The sequence below is a fragment of the Scyliorhinus torazame genome, chromosome 5 (genome assembly GCF_047496885.1).
Source record: "Scyliorhinus torazame isolate Kashiwa2021f chromosome 5, sScyTor2.1, whole genome shotgun sequence".
In the NCBI taxonomy this organism is placed as follows: domain Eukaryota; kingdom Metazoa; phylum Chordata; class Chondrichthyes; order Carcharhiniformes; family Scyliorhinidae; genus Scyliorhinus; species Scyliorhinus torazame.
Window position 1 is genome coordinate 150,564,613 of NC_092711.1, and position 10,790 is coordinate 150,575,402.

Below are 10,790 nucleotides of genomic sequence, written 5' to 3' on the forward strand. Positions count from 1 at the left end.
GCAACTCATTCCCTCAGGCCTGACCCTCGTACAATCTACCTGGATGAGGGAGGCAGAGCTACCCCCTTAATCCAGGGGCCTTTGTGACATAAACACATCAGCCCAAGTGTGGGTCGGGGACAGGAGACCGCCGGGCCAAGCACATTGGAACCACCCAGGGGTTCGGCCCAAAAGCCTGGTCCCACTGTCTGTGCGGCGTCTGCACGTTCTCCCCATGTCAAGTTGAGGGAGCAAAAATGTATTTTTGAGAGAGAGAGAGAGAGAGACCTGGGCCAACCTTTGCAGAGTCTGGAAAGTCCCTGGATTCACTTCCTTTCCCTTCAGTTGCTGCAAGTGACCAATTGAAGGTGAGAATGAGAAAAGAAAGTGTTTTACTCCCAGAGGTTGGAGACAGGACGAGGTTGCAGTCGGTGTGAAGCTCAATCATCATTTACACAAAGCCCGCCCGCTGATTGGCTGGTAGCCCAAAGTCCTCCCGGTCCTCCAATTCTTTTAATTGGTTAATACGTCAGCCGGACGGTCAGGGGGTGGGTTCTCCGCCGCACATGCGCAGCCCCGGGCCGGAGGAGGGGAAGGTCACTGACTGGGTTGTCCTCCCGTCAGACCCGCAGCACCGACCGGCGACACCGAGCAGTGAGTCCCGAGGCTCTCGGCAGCTTGACCAGGCTGCGCGGAAAGAGCTGAAGCGGCTCCCTGACTCCCTGTCGGAAGGGAAGCCGCGCACCTCCCGCCAGACACCCGCAAATGTAAATATTTTTATACTTTTCTTTTCACCATTTTTCAAACAATGAAAGCAGCAGAAAAACTGGCGGGAAATGGGCCCAGAGAACAAGAGATATTGCCGCAGAAATACAACCAGACATTGGGAATTCATTCAGAACAGGATATCTGAGGGAGCACAGCCTCCAGATCAAATGTCAGCAATTCAACAACCAGTCAACATGTTCACACAGTGAGTGGGGAAAGAGGGTTAGATTCTATAAAAACAGGAGGATAACAATGCAGCTCACACACCCCAAAGTATTGGGGAACTGACTAACAACATAGTCAACTTGAAATGGATAAATTGAATTCGCTCATGGAAAGCCCAGGAGGATCAAGCCAATAAAATTGAAACATCTGAATTTGAGGTTGGGTCTCATACGTTATAGAATGGGGAGGGCAAATTTTTAAAACATAAGACAGGATCTGTACAAAATCAACTGGGAGCAGCCACTTGTAGAAAAATCTACTTCTGAGCAGTGGGATTCATAGAGAGCGCACATGGCGGCACGGTAGCACTGTTGCTTCACAGCTCCAAGGTCCCAGGTTCGATTCCCGGCTTGGGTCACTGTCTGTGCGGAGTCTGCACGTTCTCCCTGTGTCTGCGTGGGTTTCCTCCCACAGTCCAAAGATGTGCAGGTTGGGTGGATTGGCGATGCTAAATTGCCCTTAGTGTCCAAAAAGGTTAGGTAGGGTTACAGGGATAGGGCAGACGTGTCCAAGGGCCGGTGCAGACTCGATGGGTCAAATGGCCTCCTCCTGCACTTTAAATTCTATGATTCTATGTTCCCATGATAGTGAAAGGTGGGAGCAATAAGTCCAGGGAACCCTGGCTGTCAAGGGATATCCAGGGTTGGATAAGGAATTAAAGTGTCTTAACACAGATACCGAGGGCGCAAAGTGGAAGTCCTAGAGGAACATAGAAAGTGTAAAGGATTGCTTAAGAAAGGAATTAGGAGAGCAAAGAGGGAGCATGGAAAAGCACTGTCGGGTAAAATAAAGGAAAATTTAACAATGTTTTATAAGTATATTTGGAGCAGGTGGTTGACCAGGGTAAGACTACGGACCAATGTGGCAATGTGTGCATGGAACTGGAAGATACAGGTGAAGTTTTAACTGAGTACTTTGCATCTGTGTTCACTGTGGAGAAGGATGATGTAGTTATAGAAATCACGGAGGCATATTGTGATTTGCTTGAACAACTTAACATTGAGAGGGAGAAGGTATGAACAGTTTCACCAGGTCTGAAAGTGAATAAATCCCCAGGGCCAGATGAGATGTGTTCCAGGCTGCTGTGGGAGGCAAGGAAGAAGATTGCAGAGGCTCTGACAATTTTCAAATCTTCTGTGGCCACAGGAGAGGTGGCCTGAGGACTGGGAGACAGCTAATGTGGTGCTATTATTCAAGAAGGCAAGTAGGGACAAACCAGGAAATTACAGGCCAGTGAGTCTAACTTCACTGCCAGGGAAACTACTGGAAAACATTCTGAGGGACAGAATTAATCTCCACTTGGAGAGGCAAGGATTAAAAAGGGAGAGCATGCCTTACAAATTTGATTGAATTTTTTGAAGAAGTGACTAGGTTGTAGATGTAGGTAGTGCGGTTGATATAGTCGACATAGACTTTAGTAAGGCTTTTGACAAACTCTCACATGGGAGGCTGATGCAGAAGGTAAGAGCCCAGGGGATTCAGGGCAATTTGGCAAACTGGAACCAAAACTGGCTTAGTGGTCGGAGGCAGAGAGTGATGTTTGAAGGTTGCTTTTGTGCCTGGAAGTCTGTGTCCAGCGGTGTTCTGCAGGGATCAGTGCTGGGTCACTTGTTGTTTGTAGTACACATTAATGATCTGGATGTGAATGTAGGAGGTATGATTTGGAAGTTCACAGCTGACACAAAAATTGGTGGTGTGGTAAATGGTGAGGAACAAGGCCTCAGATTGCAGGACAATATAGATGGGCTGGCTAGATGGGCAGACGAGGGGGAAGCAGGGTGGTGCAGTGGTTAGCACTGCCATCTCCCGGCGCCGAGGACCCAGAAACTATCCCGGACACATTCCAGAAATTTACTCCCTTTCTGACAGGTGCTTGTCTGTCTCTCCCAATCTGTGTGTTATAATCCCTCATTATTACTCCTCTGCCTTTGCTACACACTCGCCTAATTTCTGCCTTTATACAATCTAGCGCCTCAGAACTGCCACCAGGGGGGTCGATACTCAACACCCATTACAGTTTTAGATTGTTTTCTTCCTCAGTTCCATTCCTATGGTTTCCACTGGATGCTTTCCCCTCATTGTTTCCTCCCTCACCATTGAGGTGATAGTATTTTTGATCAAAGAACAAAGAAAAGTACAGCACAGGAACAGGCCCTTCGGCCCTCCAAGCCTGTGCCGACCATGCTGCCCGTCTAAACTACAATCTTCTACACTTCCGGAGTCCGTATCCCTCTATTCCCATCATATTCATGTATTTGTCAAGATGCCCCTTAAATGTCGCTATCGTCCCTGCTTCCACCACCTCCTCCGGCAGCGAGTTCCAGGCACCCACTGACCTCTGTAAAAAACTTGCTTCGTACATCTCCTCTAAACCTATACCCCCACGTAATCAGAAAGGCTACTCCACCCCCTCTGCCATATTCTCTGTGAACTTTATAACTGGTATATTTAGTTCCCAGTCCTGACCATCCTGCAGCCAAGTCTCTGTAATAGCGACAACATCATAATCTTCAACTTGCATTTGCGCCTGCAGATCGTCTAGTTTATTCCTTACACTCCGTGCATTTGTCTATGGAACTCTTAATCGGGTTGTTCCCCCTGACCGCTCCCTCAACACTGCTTCTTTGTTATTTGCTTGTTTGTTACTTTTCACTTTTGCTTTAACCAGTATACTTCTGGATTTGTTTATTGTCACGTGTACCGAGGTACAGTGAAAAGTATTTTTCTGCGAGCAGCTCAACAGATCATTAAGTACATGAGAAGAAAAGGGAATAAAAGAAAATACATAATAGGGCAACACAACATATACAATGTAACTACAAAAGCACTGGCATCGGATGAAGCATACAGGGTGTTGTGTTAATGAAATCTGTCCATAAGAGGGTCATTTAGGAGTCTGGTGACAGTGGGGAAGAAGCTGTTTTTGAGTCTGTTTGTGCGTGTTCTCAGACTTCTGTATCTCCTGCCCGATGGAAGAAGTTGGAAGAGTGAGTAAGCCGGGTGGGAGGGATCTTTGATTATACTGCCCGCTTTCCCCAGGCAGTGGGAGGTGTAGATGGAGTCAATGGATGGGAGGTAGGTTCGTGTGATGGACTGGGCGGTGTTCACGACTCTCTGAAGTTTCTTGCGGTCCTGGGCCGAGCAGTTGCCATACCAGGCTGTGATGCAGCCTGATAGGATGCTTTCTATGGTGCATCTGTAAAAGTTGGTAAGAGTCAATGTGGACATGCCGAATTTCCTTAGTTTCCTGAGGAAGTATAGGCGCTGTTGTGCTTTCTTGGTGTTTTGTCATTAGCTGTAGTTTCTGACGTTCGGTTCCCGACTACCTCCCTATTTATCCTTTCCACGTGGACACTGGTCCCAGAGTGGTTCAGGTGGAGACCGTCCCAATGGTACAGATCCCCCCTGTCCCAATCCTGATGCCAGTGCCCCATGAAATGGAACCCCTCTTTCCTGCACCACTCCTTTAGCAACGTGTTTACTTCCCTAATTTTCTCATCCCGATGCCAATTTGCACGTGGCTCGGGGAATAATCCAGAGATTATAACCCTTGAGAACCTGTTGTTTAATTTTGTTCCTAGTTTCTGATATTCCCGAAACAGGTCCTCTTTCCTAGTCTTACTGATGTTGTTTGTCCCAATGTGGACCACAACAACTGGATCCTCCCCCTCCCTCTCCAATATCCTTTCAAGCCGGGTAGAAATGCCCCTCACCCTGGCACCGGGCAGGCAACATACCATGTGGGACTCTAGGTCCTGCTTCCAAAGGATGTTATCAGTTCCCCTAATTATAGAATCCCCGACAACTACCACTTCCTCCCCCCGCTTGAGTGGCCTCCTGTACCAGGGTGCAGTGGTCAGCTAGCTCATCCTTCCTACAGTCACTGCTCCGATACCCTGCCCCTCCGAGTCCGCTCCCTGGAGACTCGGCTGTGAATCCCCGAATAACGTTTTTATACCCACAACTCCGATACTAAATCTCCGGGGTAAGGTTTTTATACTCACAGTTCCGGTACTCCGTCCTTCCGAGTCCGCTCCCTGGAGACTCGGATGCGAATCCCCAAGATAAGGTTTTTTTACTGTTAGCTCAGATACTCCGCGCCTCCGAGTCCGTTCCCTGGAGACCTTAGGCCGCGAATCCCGAGGTAAGGTTGTTATACTTATGCTCCAATACTCCATCCCTCCCTGGAGACTAAGTATGGGGAAGAGGTATTGGAGACGAGGTATTGGGGAATGAGAGAGGAAAGAATGTGATACAGAAACTAGAATTGTTTGTTCTGAATTTCTATCTGATACTGAGTTGACTTTGTAAACTCCTTTTACAGCTTATTACAAGAGGAGGAATTACAGACAGAAATCTCAAAACGTCACATCTCGATCTGAAAGAGCCACTTGATTCATTAGCATCTGAATATCATCTGCCTTTGAATCCAGAATAATTCATGTTTACCCGATCTGTCGGCATCAAAACATTTAAACCATCTGTGTGACTAGAAAAGCACCGAGACACACACACCCGAGTGAGTGTGTTCCAGATCACTGACTGTGGAAAGAGCTTTAACCAGTTACACAGCCTGAAAAAACATCACATCATTGACAGCGGGTAGAGACCGTACACGTGTTCTGTGTGTGGACGAGGCTTCAACTGATTGTCCGACCTGGAGAAATACAAGGAGACCCAGAACATGGAGAAACCGTGGAAATGTGGAGTCTGTGGGAAGGGATTCAGAGTCCCATCTGCACTGGAAACTCATCAGCGCCTTCACACTGGGGAGAGGCCATTTGCCTGCTCTCAGTGTGAGAAGGAATTCACTCATTTATCAAGCCTGAAGAAACACCAGCGAGTTCACACTGGGGAGAGGCCATTCACCTGCTCTCAGTGTGGGAAGGGATTCACTGAGTTATCCAGCCTGAAGATACACCAGCGAGTTCACAGTGGGGAGAGGCCGTTCACCTGCTTTCAGTGTGAGAAGGGATTCACTACTTCACCGAGCCTGAAGAAACACCAGCGAGTTCACACTGGGGAGAGGCCGTTCACCTGCTCTCATTGTGAGAAGGGATTCACTACTTCATCGAGCCTGCTGATACACCAGCGAATTCACACTGGGGAGAGGCCGTTCACCTGCTCTCAGTGTGAGAAGGGATTCACTCAGTTATCCAGCCTGCAGAGACACCAGCGAGTTCACACTGGGGAGAAGGCGTTAACCTGCTCTTAGTGAGAGAAGGGATTCAGATATCCATACACCCTGCAGGAACCCTAGAGAGTTCACACCTGGAAGAAGGCATTCACCTGCCCTGAGCAGGGGAGACATTCAATGATCCGTCCCAACTACGGAGACAGTAGAGAGTTAATTCTGGGGAGAGGCCATTCATCTGCTCTCAATGTGGGGAGGGGTTTTGTGATTCATCGCACCTGTTGTGACTCCAACAATTTCACAATAAATTACAGATGTTGGCTCCGTTGTTATTGTTTCTGCTCTCACTGACATCCAGGACTGCATTTTGTTCATTCTGACATCTGGTGAATGGTGATGATTGGAGGGTTTCTTTCTGCTGGACTGGCCGGTCTAACACCTCTGCCTCCGGTGGGCTGACCATTTTTGAGCCTCGGTGCGATTACCTGGTTCCAAGTTTGACGAGGAGCACAGAATGAAAAGGTGTTTGCACGTTGGAAGATATTTAGTTCCCAAAGCAGCCATGTTGCCATTAAGATGCTCGTATTCCAAGCATTGTCTGGCATCTTTGAATCTGTCTATATATATGTTTCTGGAACATACCTCTTCATTCACCTGAGGAAGGAGCAGCGCTCCGAAAGCTAGTGACATCGAAACAAACCTGTTGGACTTTAACCTGGTGTTGTAAGACTTCGTACTGTGCTCACCCCAGTCCAATGCCGGCATCTCCACATCGTGGCCATTAAGATGGGCTATGGTGGTTACAGGGTTCTTTTGCCTAATTTATCTGGGTGTTTCTCGCAGAAGGAAACTGTCATGGTCTGAGGAGCAAGTTGTCTGTGGTAGATTGTGAAATTACAATAAACATATCACTGAAAGTGGCAACGCAGGTGGATAAGGAGCTAAGAAGGCAGACGGCATGCTTGACTTCATTGGTCGGGGCTTTGAGTATTAAAATTGACAAGTCATGCTGCAGCTGTACAGAACCTTAGGCCACATGTGGAATATTGCTGACAATTCTGGCCACCACATTACCAAAAGGATGTGGAGGCTTTGGAGAGAGTACAGAGGAGGTTTACCAGGATGTTGCCTGGCCTGGAGGGTATTAGCTATGAGGCGAGGTTGGATAAACTCGGATTGTTTTCACTCGAGTGACAGAGGTTGAGGGACGACCTGATAAAAGTTTACAAAATTATGAGTGGCACAGACAGAGTGGATAGTCAGCAGCTTTTTCCTAGGTTGGAAAAGTTGAAAAAAACAGGCGATATAGGTTTAAGGTGCGAGGGGCAAAGTTTAGAGGAGATGTGCAAGGTACGTTTTTTACACAGAGGATGGTGAGTGCCTGGAACTCGCTGCCGGAGGAGGTGGTGGAAGCAGGTACGATAGTGACGTTTAAGAGGCACCTTGACGAATACATGAATAGGATGGGAATAGACGGATACAGAAACTAGAAGCACAGAAGGTTTTTGTTTAGACAGACATCATGATCCAAGCAGGCTTGGTGGGCCGAAGGGCCTGTTCTGCTGCTGTACTGTCCTCTGTTCTTTGTTGTTCTTTGTATGACGACAGACAATAGACAGGCAACCACTCGCATTTTATTTACATAAAATATAGATTCCTTTAAGGAACAAAAATCCACCAGCAAAAGTGAAGCTATCGTGGTGAACAAGAAAAGTTAAATATTCCATTAGATGAATGGAGGAGACAATATATTAGTGAGCCTGAGGATTGGGAACTTGTTTTAGAATTCAGCAAAGGACCAAGAAACTGATAAAGAGAAAATAGAATATGAGAGCAAACTGGGGAGAACTGGAAAAGCTCCTCTAGGAATGTGAAAAGGAAAAGATTAGCAAAGACCAATGTGGACCCATTCCAGGCAGAGACAGGAGAGTTTATAATGGGGAATAAGGAAATGACAGAGAAACTAAACAATGTGTGTCTGTCTTCACGGAGGAAGATACAAAAATTGTCCCAAAACACAAGAGGACCAAGGGCGTAGTGAGCACGAGGAACTGAGATTAATATTTTATATTTTTTTAATGTTTTTATTCTCCGTTTTCACATTTTCCTTGAAAATTTACACCCCACCCACAGACAGTAAATGATAACAAATACAAAATCAATCCCCTGAACAATAACAACGATCCCATCCACCCACCACCCCAAACAACGGCCCACCTGTCAATATATGCATCCAATGAAACAACCCCTCCCACAGTGGAAACAAAAAACAAAGGAGAAAAAGAAAAAGGAGTCCGGGATCGCACATGGTCACCATTAGCCTATCGAGTCCCCCCCCCCCACACACACACACACTCAACGCCATCCAACCTCTGAAAGAGAACCGTACATGATACCCAAGAGTTGTAAACACCTCCCAGTCTCCAACTCCTCCCGTCCACTGCCTCTTGTAAAACTCCTCCCCCAACCTCGGTTCCTTCCCCTCCCAACTTTCCACCCCGGCGTGATCACTCGGACCTGTTCTGCCAGGCTTCGATGGCCGCAGCCCCTCCCCCCACCTCACTCCCGTTCACTGGCCGGCTTAAACAGGCCAGCTTGGAGGCCCCCGCCCGGGTCCCTTTCCCCCTTGCCCCACCCTAGGAAAGCCCAGAAATCCCCTTTTAGCACACAAACCCTGCATATCAACCTACACCCCAAAGAGCCGTCATTTCGAGTGAAAGTCCCATCACTTCCCTTGTCCAAGTATATACAACATTGGCTCCTTTAACCCATACACCCGCACGCAGTGAAACAAAAAAGGAGAAAATACAGTCCTGAGGTTACATCGGCACATGGCCATTTCTCAGTTCTGCCACAGTGCTTCTGCCTTCGCAAACTCCTCCGCTGCTTCCGCCGTTCCAAAATAGAAGTCCTTGAGCTTGTAAGTCACCCTCAGCTTCGCTGGATATACAATGCCACACTGCACCTTGCTAATGTACAGTGCCCTCTTCACCCGGTTGAAGGCAGCCCGTCTCCTCGCCAGCTCCACCGTAAAGTCCTGGTATACACGTATACCAGCCCACTGCACCACCCGCTTCTGCTTGGCCCAGCACAGGACCTTCTCCTTCACACTGGACCTACGGAAGCACAGAGTCACTACCCTTGGCGGCTCACTCGCCTTTGGTACAGGCCTCCACGACCGGTGAGCCTGATCCAGCTCATATCGGGAGGGATCCTCCCCCAATAGTTTTGCCAGCATCGCGGCAAAATACTCAGTCGGCCTCAGTCTTTCAACTCCTTCGGGCAGCCCCACAATCCTCAAATTCTGTTGCCTGGATCTGTTTTCCAGGTCTTCCATTTTTCCTCGCAGATCCTTGTTAATCTCCATCACTTTCCGCATCTCCTTCCCCTTCGAGGTAAGTTGATCACCGTGCTGCAATAATGTCTCCTCTACTTCCTTCAGCGCCTCCCCTTGCTCTCGCAACTCAGCCACTGCGCTCGCCACCACCGTCGTCACCGGGGTAACCTCCTCCACCAGCACACTCAAAACCTCTCTCATCTCCTTCCTCATTGTCTCAATGTATTTTGTAAACTGCCTTTCGAATTCCGCAGCCATCACCTTAGTTATTTCTTCAGCCGTAAACAATGCGGCCTCCCCTGGTGCTCCAGCCTCCATTTTCCTTGGTGACCCCGCGGTGACCTTTCCACTCCCCGACGGACCTTCAGCTGTTTTCTTTACGGCCGTTTTGTTGCTCACCCTCGACATTTCTCTTCACTGCCTCCTCTGTGCCTTTTCCCTGCTTTTGCCACCTCCGTGGACCCTGGGACCGGGCTTAAAGCCCTGAAAATGCCGTTCCCGAATGGGAGCCCTCCATTGTGTGGCAGCCTCCCGCCCGCCGTCACCGGAAGCTCCCAACTGAGATTAGCATTAGTGAAAAAGTAGTACTGGAGAAATTAATGTGGTTGAAAGTTAATAAATCCCCAAAAGCTGCTGCTCTACATCCCAGAGCGTTGAAAGAGGTGGCTGTAGAGACATTGGATACATTGGTGATCATCTTTCACAATTCTATAGATTCTGGGATGGTTCCTGCAGATTGGAAGGTGGTAAATGTAACCCCACTATTTAAGGAGGGAAGAGAGAAAACGGGGAACCACAGGCCCATTAGCCTGACATCAGTAGGAGGGAAAATGCTACAATCTATTATAAAGGATGTGATAACATATGGATTCGAGCAGGAATAGGCCACTCGGCCCCTCGAGCCTGCTCCACCATTCAGTAAGTTCCTGGCTGATCTGATGGAAACCTCAACTCTACCGAGGCCCCTTAGAAAATAAATCTTTGGCGATTAATATAATAATCTTTATTATTGTCACAAGTAGGCTTACATTAACACTGCAATGAAGTTACTGTGAAAATCCCCTTGTTGCCACACACCGACGCCCGTTCGGGTACACTGAAGGAGAATTCAGAATGTCCAAGTCACCTAACAGCGCATCTTTCAGGACTTGTGGGAGGAAACCGGAGCACCCGGAGGAAACCCACGCAGACACAGGGAGAACGTGCAGACTCCTCGCAGACAATGACCCAACCGGGAATCAAACCTCGGTCCCTGGTGATGTGAAGCAATGGTGCTAACCATTGTGCCACTGTGCCACTTGCAGATGCTACACACTGCTGCCACTGGGTATCAATGGTGGAGATGGT

General features: G+C 48.3%; 1 long non-coding RNA gene across 1 annotated transcript; it reads left to right on the forward strand.

Annotated features, from left to right (window-relative positions):
- The first annotated feature begins 756 nt into the window (after window positions 1-756).
- On the forward strand, window positions 757-6,434 carry LOC140422108 (uncharacterized). Its single transcript, XR_011947256.1, has 2 exons — window positions 757-952; window positions 5,297-6,434. It is a non-coding gene; the product is annotated as an uncharacterized lncRNA (long non-coding RNA).
- The last annotated feature ends 4,356 nt before the right edge of the window (window positions 6,435-10,790 follow it).